A 16,764-nucleotide genomic window follows, 5' to 3' on the forward strand; every position below is an offset into this window, starting at 1 on the left:
ACCCTGATATTGTCCACCTACATTAGAAGCTCAACAGCAGTTCTTAGATGGAACCGTGATTTTTCGTCTTTGGGCACTGAAGAGTCTATTTCCCTCCCTTTAGAAAATTCGATGTTCCCAAGATGGAGAATTGCAGCCACAACACGGAATATTGCATCCTTAAAAGGGACAAACGCAAAAACCAAAAAGATGACAAATCAATTTCAAAAACATTGTGTATTGTATAATGAGTTTCTCTTTCATTAAAATACCTGCTCCACAGAACTTATTCCAACAATTTCCATTGCCCTTCTCGTTGCAGTATATTCCTTGGAATCATCAATTCCATCCAATTCGTAACAATTAGATTGGTTCAGATAGTGAAATGTTCTTGGATTTCCCCGTTTGTACCGTTGAATATCCTGAAAAGTAAAAAGGAAAACAAAAGCAAGCAGGGGAACAATCATTGATGATCTGAAGCATAAGAATCATATGACAAATTCGCTCTAATTTTTTCAGAGACGAGAAATTTCTACAATAAACTAAATACTATTCATAACTAAACAAAGATATAAGCCGAGAAAAATTTGCTATTCTTACACTACAGAGACGTTCAACGAAAGACTAAAGGGGTTTTAAAGAAACAAGGAACTGCCTCACATTTTATGTTATATACCACAACTGAGAAGCTGTTAATTTCTCTTGAGACCACTGACATGCTAGGAAATCCAATTAAAAATCAGTAGACATTAAAGTTGGAAATAATAGATATGATACACCAATACAGCTTTCAAATCCAAATTATCTTTTAGAACTAAACCAAAAATAAAGGTGGACCAAGAGCAACAAACTGTACTCAAAAGGTAAAGATTGAATAATTATTTGACCCACCATCGATGTCTACAATCACATCAAATAGATGCCATCGCACAATCCCATTATAATGTTATCCCAAGGCCTCAAAATTACCTCCCACCCCTCCAGTCACTGTATTCTATAATAAAAATGATAGATGAAATTCCACAACTGAAATTGAACCAGAATCTATATAGATCACATAAAAGACCCCAATTTAACAATAATAAATTTAGCTAAGAAAATGTTAAAGTGAAACTCACTAACATGTAAGTTTTTCTTCTATAGGCTAAGAGTGTGACACCAACAAAGAAATCAAAAAATAAGAGGGAGATGGAGAAATGACAGAATAAGTGTGAGATAACAAAATGTTCACGGTTAGACCCAAATTATAACCTTCAATCATATTGTAGAGACATTTCTGACAATGAATTTCAAACCTAGTGAGAGAAACTCCCGCTTCTCTCTTGGTTCAAGGTGATTTTGCTTTCATCCATCATTTCATCTTTTCCATCGCCGTCTGTCGTCCGCCACCACACTCCGTCATCCGTTTGCCGCCGTTTTTCATCAGGAAGATCGTCTCCCCACTCTAATTCCTTTTTCGAGACTTGTTTTTCGAGGTCATTCATTCGGTGCAGATCTAAACGCCGTTCTTCACCGATTCACGCCGGCGTCCGTCGCCAGTACATCTTCATTCCACTAGGTTCGTCGTATACTCGCGAACAAATCCCTTTTATCCTGCGTCCAGACTCGTGGCCTTTCTATGTGTTTCAATCGTTGACCGGTTTGACAAAAACATAACAAACAATGGTTCTGTCAAGTTGTTTTCCCGATCTAAACCACCTCTGAGGGTTTGGGTGTTAGGACATTTACGAAGTTTCATCTGTCCTCAGGTTCAATATCTATATGTTGGATTCTTTTATTCACGTCCACCCTTCTTTCTTCGCAGGCAGTCACAACCTTCACCATTGCCGGCCGCGCAACCAGGATAGTTTCGTCAAGTCTCTGGGTTTTTATCTTCAACGGTTTTCTTCACATGCCGGGTGCTGGAATCCCCCCTTCTCTCCAGCAGAGATCTACGGTCCAAGCTCCTCCACCCTCTACAGCTGCGCCTTCTCCGCCATCTCACCCTTCTCATCATGTCGAGGTTCATACTATCTTCATTATGTGTCTACCTGAATATGTCAAAGAGAGAGAGCTGCAGAATCTTCTAAGATGGCTTCCAGGTTTTGAAGATTCACAATTGAGCTATAAGGGAGAAAAGCCTAACGGTTTCGCTCTCTTCTCAAATGCAAAATTTACAGTTGCTGCCAAGGATGCCCTTTAGAAAATGGTTTTTGATGCTAAGTTGAAGTCCCTTTTGCACATTGAGATGGAAAGGAAGAATCTTGTTGTTAAAAGAGGAATAATTACTAATTCTGATGCTTTTGACAAGTATGGACATTTTCCTGTTCCTCCAGTACTACCATTGCCAAATCCAACTTCTGTAGCATCTTCTAGTATTCATGTGCCTGTTAAAACTGGGTGTTGCGATGAAAAGTTTGCAGTAGATGGTGTCCAAGAGGGAACCAGGGAGTCTTCCACAAAGGAGCGCAGTAAGGACAAGTCTGGATGTTACACGTTATTTGTTGATAATTTACCAGAGAAGATCTATTGGAAGAGGTTTAGATCTTTATTTTTCTCCCACGGTCGGGTACTTGATGCTTTTATTCCAAATAAAAGAAATTCAAAAGGAGTTCGCTTTGGTTTCATTTGCTTCGCTTCAATCGAAGAAGCAAGGAGAGCGACCTCAAAAACAAATGGCTCTTATATCGAGGGCAACAAAATTGGTGTTTCTTTCGCTAAATTCAAACCTCGTCATTCCTATTGGAGAAAGTCTTCGACAATGTTCTCCGCAAGTCCGGGTTGGAAGATGATTCGAGCAAGAATCAATATAAAGTTGAAGGCGTTATAGATGAAGAAAAACTTCAGGTGTTGGGCAATTGTCTAGTGGGGTGGTGCAAAGACTTTATCAAAATCAGTCATCTCGCTAGACAAATGCATGCGAAGTGCCTCACTGGCTTCTCCTTAATGAGAGCTGCTGGTAATGCGATATTAATGATTTTTGAAGACTCTGCTTCATTGAGAAGTGTGAAGAACGATAAATCAGAGACTCTCGCAGAGTGGTTCTCCATAGTCGAAGCTTGGTCAGAGATTTGGTAATGGAGTGTCGCCGAGTATGGTTAGTTTGCGAGGGTGTTCCGTTTCACGCATGAAATTGGGATACTTTCAAGAATATTGCTGATAGTTGGGGTCAGTTACTAGCAATCGATGAAAGCTGTCAGTTACCATCATCCTTTGATCGGGGAAAAATTCAAGTCCTCGCAAAGGCTGGTGCGAGAATTGATGCGACGTTGGAATTGAAGGTTGGTGACAACTCCTTCAAGATCATGGTGCATGAGATTGAGCCTTCATTCAAGCCAAACTCTTGGGCTCCTGAAGAAGACGAATCTCATTAGATCTCGTCTCTCCAATTGTGGTTTGATTTAGTTTATATGGTTGCAGGTGTTGCTTCTCTTTTGTATTATGTTCTGTTGCGTTGTTTTAATCCTATTGCTGCAGGTGTATTTTTTTTATAGGAATAGGTCTCATTAAAAACCTCCCTCTTAGTGGACCTTATCCGTAAGGTAAGGCCCAACTAGCGGAAGGAGGAAAAGAGTACCTCAATTTATTAATGAAAGCCAAGTTACATATGACTTAAAAACACTTTTACATACAACATAAGACCTCACACACTCCTCTAGCTTCTAGGCTCAGAAACAGATACCAACTGAAACAGACAAAAAAATCACCCGATCCCCTCTTTTGCTAGCTTGTCAACCTCACAATTACAAGACCTTGGAATCCACCTGACAATAAAATTTCTAAAAGAAACAATAGATACAATTTCCTTAACAAAATTTAAAAGGGAAAGAGGAACCAAAGCTTGATCTTTGATCCAATCCACGACCAGCTTGCAATCACATTCAATAATGAGTCTGCCCTTGAACAACCATTCTGAAGAAACAAAGATATCAATGCCTCTTTTAACAGCTTTCAATTCTGCTAAATAGGGATGAGAAGGACCAACATTTTCTGAAAAAGAGATAAGTATAACCCGATTCCAATCCCTGAGAAGACCCCCTATTCCAGCAACTCTCCCAACTCTACTAAAAGCCCATCCACATTCAATTTAAAAAAATCTACTGGAGGAGGAATCCACCAGCACCCAGGTCTGAGTAGTTCCTTAGAAGCAGAGATACTATCTGCCAAGGAAGGATCACCAATTAAAGAATCCACCTTAATATAGGAAAGATGATATTTTGCTAGAAACCATCTTGCTAGCCTTAAGCGAACAGTGAAAAACAGTGAAAACTTGTCTAGTTTACCATTATCAAAGATAATTTCATTTCTGGTTCTCCAAATTGAACAATGCACTACACCTGGAATAAACTTCCAAATAACCGAAGAAGGCCTCAAATCAGACCAGGAACTAAGTAAGGAAGGAGGGTCAACTGGAAAAGCTAGACTTATACCCCAATAACAAATTAATTTATTCCACAGCTCCCACGAAACTTGACAGAACAAAAAAAGATGCTGGACTGATTCATCACACAGGTTTCACAAAGGGCAGTTAGTATTCTCCCCAATAGTAACCCCCCTTTTCATCAATTCCATCCTAACAGCAACTTTTTGATGAGATAGCTGCCAAAGGAAAGTCTCCACTCTAGGAGGGACTAATCCCAGCCATACACAGTTTCTCCACTGAAATGTATCCTCATACACAGTCTCTAGAGATTTCCTGCACTTTTTGACAGAAAACAGCCCGTCCCCCAAGCCATCCCACAGCAGGTAATCCTCCAAAGATTCAATCAATTTAATGTCTTTAAGGCTGTTTAATAACTCAACCAACTGCAACACTTCCCAATCACATAGATTCCTCCTCGTTTTAATATTCCATTCCCATCCATTCAAGTCAAAACTACCAAAATCAGCCACATTCCCACCTTTGTTAGTAGAAAGTGCAAAAATCCTAGGAAAAAGAATTTTTAATGGACAATCCCTAAGCCAATTATCCTTCCAAAAAGAGACAGATTTTTCATTCCCTATTTGTATTTTTGGCTGAGATCTAAGGCACCCTCCAATGAAGTCATTCTTTAAGAAGTTATTGACAATTCCCCTCCAAATCCACGAGTCTTTATGAGATAGGGCCTTAGTGATATTCAAGGAATGACAACTCACATTATGTTTACTACAAAAGAATTTCTTCCATATCGAGTATTTCTCATTTGCAAACTTCCATACCCACTTCCCCAACAACGCTCGATTGGTAAGATTCAAATCAACAACTCCTAAGCCTCCACCATTCAACGACTTACAAATCTTTTTCCAACCCAATGCATTTTCTTCTTCTCGCCCCCTCCACCCCAAAGAATTTAACTGTTGAGAAACAATAGATGGCATCTTGAAAATAGATAGGTAAAAAATGGGTAAAGATGAAAGTACCGACTTTATAAGCACCAATCTGCCAGCCATGGATAAAGATGAAGCTTTCCACCCCGCCAATTTTCTACTAAAATTCTCTATGACCGGCTCCCACAACTTCTCTGAATTCTTTTTTGCACCCAAAGTGAGGCCTAAATAAACTGTCGGGAAAGAGCCAATAGAACAGCCAATATCCCTCGCCCATTCTTCAAGTAAGTCATTCTCCATATTAATACCATAAAGTTTACTTTTGGCTAAATTGAGATGGAGCCCCGTCATTAGGCTAAAGATCCTCAAAACTCTTCTAACATTCTTGATCTGAGTAATAGAGGCTCGACAAAATATAATTAAATCGTCCGCAAACTGTAGATGTGATAAATTAAAGGAATTTTGATCATTGCCGAACGAAAACCCTTGAAACAGACCCAAATCCACTGCTTTTGTAAGCATCTTGTGAAGCAATTCCCCAACAACATTGAACAGAATAGGAGAGAGGCTACATCCTTGCCTTAATCCTTTATCAATAAGAAATTCTTCTGTAGGGGACCCATTGACTAGGACCGATATAGAAGCTGTGGAAATACATTGTGTGATCCAAGAACACCACCTGTCACCAAAACCCATCTCTTTCAATAATCTTATAACAATCTGCCATTCCACTGTGTCATACGCTCTGCTGAAGTCTACTTTAAAGACAACCCCTTTAAGCCCTTGTTTCCTCCAACTGTCAATTCCTTCATTGGCCACACAAGCACATTCCAACAATTGTCTCCCCGGAATAAATGAAAACTGATTAGGACTGATAATATCTTTGACACAAGAAATAAGTCTCTTTGAAAGCACTTTTGATAAAATTTTATATAGGCTTCCCACAAGACTAATGGGTCTATAGTCTTCTATACTCTCTGGATTACCTTTCTTTAGGATCAAGGTAATAAAAGCATGGTTAACCCCGTGTACCCACTCCTTTCCTTCAAAGAAATCTGAAAAAAACTCCATAATCTGCTCCTTCAAATGATTCCAGTATTTCTTATAAAAACCCATGGTAAAACCATCCGGACCGAGAGCTTTAGCACTATCTGAAGAAGAAATTGCATTCCACACTTCTTGCTCTGTAAATTCCTCCTCCAGATTAGCTCTTTGAACTACTGAAATTTTCATAAAATCAAAATCTAGACCCTCAACCTCAAAAGCTGCTTTTGTGTTGTATGTAGTCCTGAAAAACTCATAAACACTATTTTTTATCTTAACTGGATCTGAAATTACCACCCCTTCAATTTTCAAAGAATGAATGGTATTGACACTATTTCTTTTCATAGCAGTAAGGTGAAAAAATCTCGTATTTTTGTCTCCGTTTTTTATCCATCTATTTCTTGAATTCTGCCACCAAATGCTTTCCTCGATCCTTAACAATCTCCACAGCTCATTTTTGAATTCAATCAACTGATCCCATTCCCCCTTAGACAACATTCCACCTTGTGACTTTAAATCCAATTCGTTTATTTTCACTTCAAGCAGCGAAATAGAGTCTTCCAGCCCTAAATGACTGCTGCCAGGCCAATTTCTGATCTTCTTCTTCGCATTTTGTAACAACCTAAAAATCCCCCCTCTATTCCTCTTCTTCTTCTCATCAACCACACAGCATTCAACCAAATCATCAAACCCTTTCTCTTCTAACAGAAAATTAAAAAGCCTAAAGGGTTTGGGGCCCCAATTGTGACTAACATCCTCCAACAAAACCGGATTATGATCTGAAATTGATTTTGGTAAAAGGTATTGTGAAATCCTAGGAAAGCTGTTCAAAAATCTGCCACAAATTAGAAATCGATCTAGTCTAACCCATGTTGACAACTCTCTGTTACTGTACCAGGTGAAAGTTACTCCTGACATAGGCAGATCCACAAGGTTAGCTTGTTGTATAAATGATCTAAGAGTTTCAATAGCATGCCAATTTTGTGATCTCCCTTGCTTTTCTTCCGGAACAAGATACACATTGAAATCACCCCCAATACAAACTGGAAAATTCGTCAAATTAACATAACTTAGCAGCTCCCCAAAGAATTCCTCCTTTTCAGCTTCAATAACAGGTCCATAGATATTAATGAAGACAAACTCCTTTTGGCCATTCAAAAAATTCCCCACTAATGCGATAAACCTAATATGAACATGCCGGTTAGTGACATTGAAAACGTTTTCATTCCACATACTAATCAATCCACCCTTAGACCCCTGTGCAGGAGAAACCACCACTCCCTTCAACAAATTTCCTCCAATCCTCCTTATGATCGACGCATGACACTGATCAAGTTTAGATTCTTGAATGAAAATCATAATAGGTTTTAACTTCTTAACTTGCCTTGCCACTACTAAAGATTTTTCCCTCCTCCCTAAACCTCTAATGTTCCAAGTAAGGATACTAAATTTCTGCATATATTGACTCCAAAACCAAACACCAAAAATATTCCCTGCGAACCCACATATCACCCTTCCCTTCCTACCTCCAAACCATTTTCAAGACTCACAATTTTATCAATAAAAGCCTTCTTCCCTTCCTTGAAAGAGATACCTAACATCGTGTATTTAGAAATAAGGTGATTCGATTGTGACTTTGAATGAGGTTATATGAGGTTAAGGTGTTTGTTGTAATGGTGTATATCACCATAGGAGGATATTCCGTGTTATCTTTTGTATTGGGTATTATTATTAATAAACTTTGAGGTACTCTTTTCTTCCTTCCAATGTTCGTTAACATACTTCTTAGTATGTGAATGAATACGAAGGGAGTTTTTAATGAGACCTCCAACTTCTATCAAAAAAATAACCTTCAATCATTAATCATATCCGAATAGATTGATAATTTTTTTTCTTATAAGATTTGGAGGTCTCTTTAAAAAACCCTTCATAATTGTTAGAAAACCAAAGAGGTAGACTGACAAAAAGCGGAAGGGGGAAAAGAGTACCTCAAGTTTTATTAAGATAAAGGAAGGGGTATAAACAGCCCCCAGGAATACAAACTAGAAAATAGTGACCATACCATTACAATTTTCCAAGACAACCTAAACTCAAATCACCTTACTTCCTAGGATTAGCCAATCCCTTTTTTTGCTAACTCATCCACCTCCCAATTTACGCTTCTTTGAATGAAACGAATTAGGACCTCATTACTCTTAACAACAGACTCAATTTCCCTAGCAATGGACTCAAAACTCGAAGGACACGCCGAAGGGTCCTTAATCCACTCAAGAGCACTCTTGCAATCACTCTCCAGTATCAAACGACCTTTTTCTCCCCAATCTGCAAATAGATTGATATTTGAAGCTATAAATATGGAAAAGACCTGCTCAAAAGTCAATTTCCCAGCACAAGTCCTTTTTTGACAGTAAATTTTGGAACTAAGACAATCCAGAAATCTTTCAAACAAAAGATATTCTAGAAGCTGGGTTTATCACTGAAGAGATGACTTGGAATTTACAGGGAGTCCAAAACATGATTTCTGATGAAACGAAACGACAAATCCAAGGCACCCCTATTCCAATATCGACGCTTGGATAGGTACAAGACAAGGTAGTTTGGGGCTACTCGAAGGACGGAAAATTTACAGTAGAAATAGCTTATGCTGAAGCAAAGAACAAGGAAAATTTGAATCAGGAAGAAAGGAAAACTTATTAGATCTGGAGGCTGAACACCACTGAGTGCATCAGATTCTTTATCTGACTATGTCTGCTGAATAAATTAAACACAAACGAGATAAGAGTTGGGAAAAATCTAACGGAAGATGCAAGCTGCAAGGAATGCCGAACCAAGCTGGAATCAATAGAACATATCTTGAGGCAATGCAACATGGCAAAAACAGTTTGGGAGGAACTAAGGGTGACAGAATATGACGATAAGTTTGAGACAAGGGAGTTCAAGGACTGGTTAAGAAAGAATTGTCAGTAGGGAAGGAATAGTGGAGATGGGATATACTGGGGCACTCTTTTCGCATCCTTTATCTGGGGGCTATGGAAGAACAGAAATGATCACATGTTTAAGAACAGAAGCACGAACCCAAGTCAAGTGAAACAGTATGGTCACAAGATGGATAGAGATATTCAAGATGCATCTGGAAAAGACCACATCAAAATAATGAAATAGCCCCATTGGGTGAGATGGTTGAAACCACATGAAGGCGTTTGTGATATGATCCCGGTTATGTGTTCCGAGTCATATACGATGTTACCCGATTGTGATTCTAGTAAGAACTTCGCAGTGCTTTGATTGAAGACTCAAAATGTACAAACAAAGTTATAAAAAGGGAAATATGTATATATAAATATGTGTATGAAAGTAATGGAAATGATAGAATGAAGTTGAAGTGGATTGCAAATGAAAGAAGTGTGGTGGTGATAGTGGTTGAATGGATGTAACGAAAATGGTGAAGGATGTTTGTGGTTGGCATGGAGAATGACAGCAATTCAAAGGATAGATTGTGACCCTATAACTATATATGAGTTAGGAACCAACAATATAATAAAGATGGAATCGAAGTGATAAAGGGTGGAACGTGACCCACTAGCGATAGTAGAGCTAGGAACCAACTCTATAACAAGATGAAATGGATGAAGGATTCAAGACCGACAAGAAACCGATAGAGTTCTAATCCAAGAACTAAAGTGAAAGCAATCTTTCAAAGTATTTTCATAAATCAAATTGTTTGTCTACAAATGATCTCAAAGGTGTCTATTTATAGTATTTCTAGTAAGCATATGAAAAGACTCAAAAGATGATAACATTCTCATCAATTTAGCAATAAAATGCACTTGAATGTTTTGTCTTCTTATCTTCAAAGTTGGATGAATATTCTAGATCATTTTGGGGATGAATCTAGATATTTTGAAGTTGAATATGGCCTTATTTTCGTCCAAGAAGGCGGTGACTCTTGGGTTGCATTGCTTTGCTTGCAAATTGAAGAAAAGAGGTTAAATTAAGTCATAGAATGAATGTAGACATCCTACATGTCCAAATCAGCTTGTCTCTTCAAATTCCTTGCTGATTTTATCACTTAATTTGATGATTAAATGAAATAAAATCAGCCTTCATTGCTTGTTCCTTGGTAGCATGTGAATAGCCTTCAAAGAATGATAAGTAAGACTTAAATAGGTGAATTAAAAAAGGATTGAATGCATTGTCTCTCCAAGAATATGAACAGCCTTGAAAAGATGAAAAGAATTAATCCTTGAATAGCTTTGAATAGAAGAATTAAGATAGCCTTCAATTGCTTGTCTCTTGATAGAAGATGAAAGGACTCTTCTTTGGCTCAAACTCGTCCAAATAATCCATGCATGAAATTCCCGTAATGAAAATTACAGCCTGCACTTTCTTTGGTAATTCGATCATATCTCAAACTCCCGATATCGGATTGAGGTGATTCAAAAGGCGTTGGAAAGCTAAGAGATAGAGGAATAATTTTCAATTGGTTTCTGGATCCAAAAATGTCTGCATCACATCCAGAATTAGAATACATTCTGACTGATATTCTTGAATCTGTTGAGACTGTTCAACTTCCCTCTTGCACCTAGACACAAAAGTAAGAAATGTTTATGCTTGAATAAAATAAAATAAGAACATATTATGAAAACATTTAAACTAGTTTAAATGAATGAACTAATTTAATTAGTGAACTATCTTTGTTGAATTTTTTTTATAGAAGTTGGAGGTCTCATTAAAAACTCCCTTCGTATTCGTCCACATACCAAGAAGTATGTTAATGAACATTGGAAGGAAGAAAAGAGTACCTCATATTTTATTGAATGAAACACCCATTACATATGAAAACACGAAATACCCTCAAACGGGGATAAACACTATTAAAAAAACATAATCACCTAAAGCTCTTGCCTTCTCGACCACAAAAATCAAGAGGCAATCACCCTATACCTAAGATAAGCCTCTATCAAAAGGAAAAACAGCCCCACAGTTTTGACATGACATACATAAAAACAACACCTGAAACAAAACCAACAAGATTCAAAATCACCAAAAAAGTCAGCTCGATAAGTTATCTTCAATTAAACAAAACCAGATTCCCTTCCCTTCAATCAAGTATCCTTGCCACTTAATTCTGTAGAATCATCGACTTCCTCAGGGATCCAAGAGATTGGTTTGAAAGAAGGCTCAACTTCATGCACCATGATTTTACAAAAATTAGAACCGAACCTCAAACTCAACAACTCATCAATTCTCACTCTATTCTCTGTGAGGATATGAAGTTTTGCACGATCAAAAGATGAAGGAAACTGAGAGCTTTCATCAATTGATATTAACTTGCCCCACCTAGCCGCAATGTTCTTGAAAGTACCCCAATTCCACGCGTGAAATGGAATCCCTTCGCAAACTACCCATACTCGACGGCACTCTACAACTAGACTCTCCGACCAAGCTTCAACTCTGGAAAACCACTCGGCAAGAGTCTTTGATTGTTCATTCTTCACCCTATTCAACATATCAGAGTCCTCGAATATCATGAGAACTACATTCCCAGTAGCTCTCATTAACGAGAAACCATTGAGTCATTTATCTTGCATTTGGCTAGCAAGATTGCCGATCTTGGTCTAGTCCTTACACTACCCCATTAGGCAGTTATCCAAAACTTGAAGTTTAGTTTCGTCAACAACACCGTCTACTGTTTCTTGTAACATCTTCCCTCTCAGGCTTTTGATGAACAACTGACGAAGACTTTCTCCAAAAAGAATGTCTTGGGTTGAATTTAGCAAAAGAGACTCCAATTTTTCTACCATCAATGCGAGCTCCATTCATCATTGAGATCGTTTTCCTGGCTTCTCCAATTGTTGCAAAGCGAATAAATCCGAAACGAATCCCCTTCGAATTTATTTTGGTTGGAATGAAAGCATCCATAACCTGACCGAATGGACAAAATAAAGATCCAAATCTCTTCCAATGGATCTTCTCTAGTAAGTTCTCAATGTATAACGTAAAGCAGCCAAATCCATATCCATTACTGATTTTTGGATAATCTTTCTTCCACCAGTAATTAAAACCGTGGCGATTGGGTGATTGGTTAACCGTCCCAGAACTCTGCGCAGATGTCTCTTCCACGTTCCTTGTTTTAACCAAGGAATCATCCCTATTCTTTTTTGTCACCAACAGAATCCTCTCATACTCTTCCTCCGCCGCAGTCATACTATGCTTCTCCTTCTCCTTCTCCACTTTCTTCAACGTCGGCGCCTGTTGCTCCTCTGTCTGTTTATGTAGCTCTGCTTCCGTCACCTTCGGCACCAAAATCTCCACACGATTCGCCTTTTTAACTGGATTTTTCAAAGTTTTTTTGATCTCGTTTTCCCCAGATTTGGATTGACGGCCAGACTTAGCCCTGTGAGCTGCGGCTTTAGCCCGTTTCTCAGCTTCTTCCTCGCGATTCTTGGCCACTTTTTTTGTAACCAGAAGCTGTTGATGTGCAAGACTTTTGGATAGATTTTTCTCCAGCTCATAAACATCGTAACTGGAAGGAAGAACTTTTTCGGGGACAGCAGTTGAAACTACTGTCTCCCTCCCAACTGCAAGCCTTTGAACCTTATGGGAGTCTTCAAGAGTTGCTTGAAAATCTACTGCAAGCTTGTCATCGGTAGATTTCTTTAAGGGTTTTGTATCTTTATCAGCTTCTCTTGATTCCCTTAGTTTAGCTGAAGACTCTTTGACCAGCTGCTCAATATCAAGCCTTGTCGTATACAATTTGTCGCGTAATTCAACGGTATCTTTAAGAGTACCGAGGTAATTAACAAGGCTATCAAAAGCCAAAATAGCAGTTCTTAAATTGAAAATCCTCGCCTCCACAGACTGCAAAACCGAAGCCTGTTCTGCATCTTGCCTTGGTTTTTGCCGAGAGGAAATGTAATGGTGTGGGGTAGCAACACCCGCCTGGGAACTCATTCTTTAGCTTTTCTTTAACTCAGGAGGAGGAGGAAGATGGGTTAGGTTGAAAAAAAGCAAAGGAAGAAAGGGTGATGGAAAGAGCAAAAACAACAGCTAAAGATAGACGGCGAACGTGGCTGACTTGGTTGCTTTGTGGAGAGACGACAGCCGCATAGAGAGGAAAATAGTAAAGATTATGGCTTTACTGCTGTGATGATTCGCGCCGTCGTCGGACAAGAAGAAGCGTCGCCGACAAGCTGTTAGTCGAAGGGCCTAGACCAAGATCCACTAAGTTTTAGTCTCTCCCTGGTGAAACGATGCCTAGATCCCTGATGTTGAGTCCGTTGGTGAGGCGATGTTAAGCACGGACGGCGGAAAGCGGCGTGGGCCGGCGATCTTCCAGGAAAAAACGACGTCCAGAACGGAGGTCGGAGTGTGGCGGCGGACGGCTGGCGACGGCGGCGGACAACGAGTGGATGACGGAGGAGAGAATAATTTTCAAAAACGCCTAGGCTCGTGAAATTTGAAATCTCCTGGGTTAAACATGAAATTCATAGAGCAGTATCTGGTTTTGTTATTGATTAAATATCTTTGTTGAATGAAAGAGGATACTTAAATGAAGTAGCTTCATAAAAACCTACATGCTTTGATGAACTCATGCTTAAATGAAGTAGCATGCTTATTTATTTATGCAACTTAATGTCATGAAAAATTATTAACACTCATGGAAATTCATGAACAAGTAAAAGATAAAATCCTCCCTTAAACTTGGTTGTTCCTTCTTCACAATCCAGCCTTGAGTATGATGGTGGAGGTTCTTTTGGATTGAAAAAGGCTTTCGAAAATCTAAAGTTGGTTTGAAATTCCCATATTAAGCTCGAATAAACTTCTAGAAGCTTCTCGAATGCAAACAACTTGCCTCGATCAAACGGTCTCAAGGAGATTGCAGAAAATGATGTAAGGCGCATAGCCGGAATCACATCAGTTTGAATCTTGAATGCTGACGGAACATGGAAAGCTTCGACCGGTCGGGCAACAGGAAGGCTTATTAGAGATGAAAACGGGGAGTGGATTGGAGGGTACATGTTAAAAATTGGAAGAACAAACAGCGCACTAGCGGAGCTATGGGGAGTAAGACAAGGGCTTATTCTAGCAAAGTCATTAGGGGTAAGAAAGTTCATCGTAGAGATGGACGCTAAATGGGTGGTAGAAGCTCTAAACGAGGAAGACCTAGAGGATCACCCAGGAAATTCTCTACTAAAGGAATGTGAAATGTTCCAAAAAGAAGGTTGGATAAGAGAAAAAAGCACATTTGGTGAGAAGGTAATAAGTGCGCCGTCAGACTAGAAAATATGGCAATTGAACAGGATAACGAGGTGAAGATTCTAATGAACCCACCAGAAGAACTTGTCCCTCCGTTAATGGCGAATGCCAAAGGCGGAGCAACCCTTAGAATGTAAACTCCTGGTAGTAGGAGGTTTCTACTTAATGTACCCAAAAAAAAGAAAGATATTCTAGATATCTCTAAAATTAAACATGGAAAATGCTTATTGATGGTATGATTATACAAAAACACATTGTATCAAATATTTTATCAGCCACTTGATTAAAGCAATCAAAAACTACTTACTTCTGGTGGTGTTGCACAAAGCATGTAGAAACAATGATAATTTCTCTCTGGATCAGACACTTGATAAACACATGATCTTTCTAGCAAATAAGTTCTGACTGCAGCTCCTGAAATTCTTCCCCTCCGGTCAAATTGAATCTCCACAAACTTACCAAAACGACTACATCATTCAAAACAAGCATGTAAAGGCAAAATAAATTATTATAGCATAGAATCTACTAATGTAAGATATTTACATTAAAGGCATATACCCTCACCTTGAGTTATTGTTCCTAACAGTCTTTGCATTACCAAATGCTTCTAAAACAGGATTGGACTGCAGATTAGCCGAAAACAAAAATAAAAGTTGATAAACGAAGTTACTTGGATGGCAGATTCAAACTATCAACATTTAACTTATTGTCACACAAATCTAAATTCATAGCCATGTTCACCTCCAGAACTTGCTGCTCAACTGTTCTTCCCTCAGAAGCAGCTCTCCCTCCCATGTATGCAAGATACTGCATCAGCAATTTTGTGCTTTCTGTTTTACCAGCCCCACTTTCACCACTAACCAAAATTGATTGATTTATTCCATCGTTGATCATGAGTCTGAATTAATGAAATTTGTTTCATTGTCAAATATAAGCAATCATATAAAATGAATGTCTGGTCAAAACAACAAGGTACCTGTATGCAGCATCTGCTACAGCAAAAGGGTGTGGACTCAACTCACCGAAGGCTGCCCCTTTATATTGTGCTATCATATGGCAATCATATAGATGAGGTAGCTCTCGGAATGGGTTCACAGCAATCAAAATAGTTCCTGTATATGTCTGGAAGCACCATTAAAGCAATTCCGTACTTGTATCAGTAAACTTTGAAAACATGATGAAACATAAAGATCACACCAACATTCATCCTTGCAATATATGTTGCCACACAAAATGCAAAACATACATCTATTTCAGCAAAAATACATAAAGAAAAGACAGAAATAACACCCATTCATTAAAAGAATAAGGTGAACATTCGTTCAAAATCTTACATATATTTCATTCATATCGTATCGTGATCTTAAATTTTGAAGGACTCCGGGTTCATGCAAATAAGCAAGCTTTGTCATATCATCAACACCACATGTTGGGGCCTCGGCATCTTTAGGATATACATTTGAAGCCTTAACAACAACCTGTTGCAAAAGTTGTGAAATATGCAAGTCCAATTAAGAAATTAGCTCATCCAATCATTCTATCTGCCCCATGAATTCCTATAATACCATACTGGACTTGCATGACATTTAAAAGGGAGAGGGAAGAAAATTTTAAGCCACATAAATTTAATTGTAGCAAGAGAAATAGAAAAATATAATTAGCATTCACTGTAATAAAAATGAGATTCATATGCACATAAAATAATCCAATTAAATTTTACAAAGCAACTCACCGTCTTCCCTGAAGTGCACAAAACTTTAATATCTTCACCGTTAACCTGCACAACTTCACCATCTATCCAAGCAGTGTCAGAATCCTCCACCCAGACGAGAGATCCAACTGCAAGATTCATTTGACATCCCTTGTAGGCACTTTTCACTCAAGATTCAAACATTAAGGCAAGACCATGCAGTTAAGTTCTTGCTTTCCAATATTAAATGACTTTGAATAGGTCTTCGGATAGTGCAGAAAACAAACATGCACTAGAAAAACTCGGGCAATCATTGTTCCAACTTCAAGGTTTAATAACAAAATTAAGAACTCAGTTCAGATCAAAGTGAAGATTACTCTATTTCTTGTTTAAAAAACAATAATGGAGATGAAGGGTTTTTTAACAGCAGCATGACCTATCTAAAACCCTTCAAACATTCATTTTTCTAGAACCCTTCAAATTCAAAAATCTTTTAGGGATAAATT

General features: G+C 38.5%; 1 pseudogene; it reads right to left on the reverse strand.

Annotated features, from left to right (window-relative positions):
- Positions 1-16,420, reverse strand: part of LOC120183056 — a 37,535-nt pseudogene extending 21,115 nt beyond the window's left edge.
- Between the last annotated feature and the right edge of the window lie 344 nt (positions 16,421-16,764).

Source organism: Hibiscus syriacus, unplaced genomic scaffold, assembly GCF_006381635.1.
Source record: "Hibiscus syriacus cultivar Baekdansim isolate YM2019G1 unplaced genomic scaffold, ASM638163v2 tig00112738_pilon, whole genome shotgun sequence".
In the NCBI taxonomy this organism is placed as follows: Eukaryota; Viridiplantae; Streptophyta; class Magnoliopsida; order Malvales; family Malvaceae; genus Hibiscus; species Hibiscus syriacus.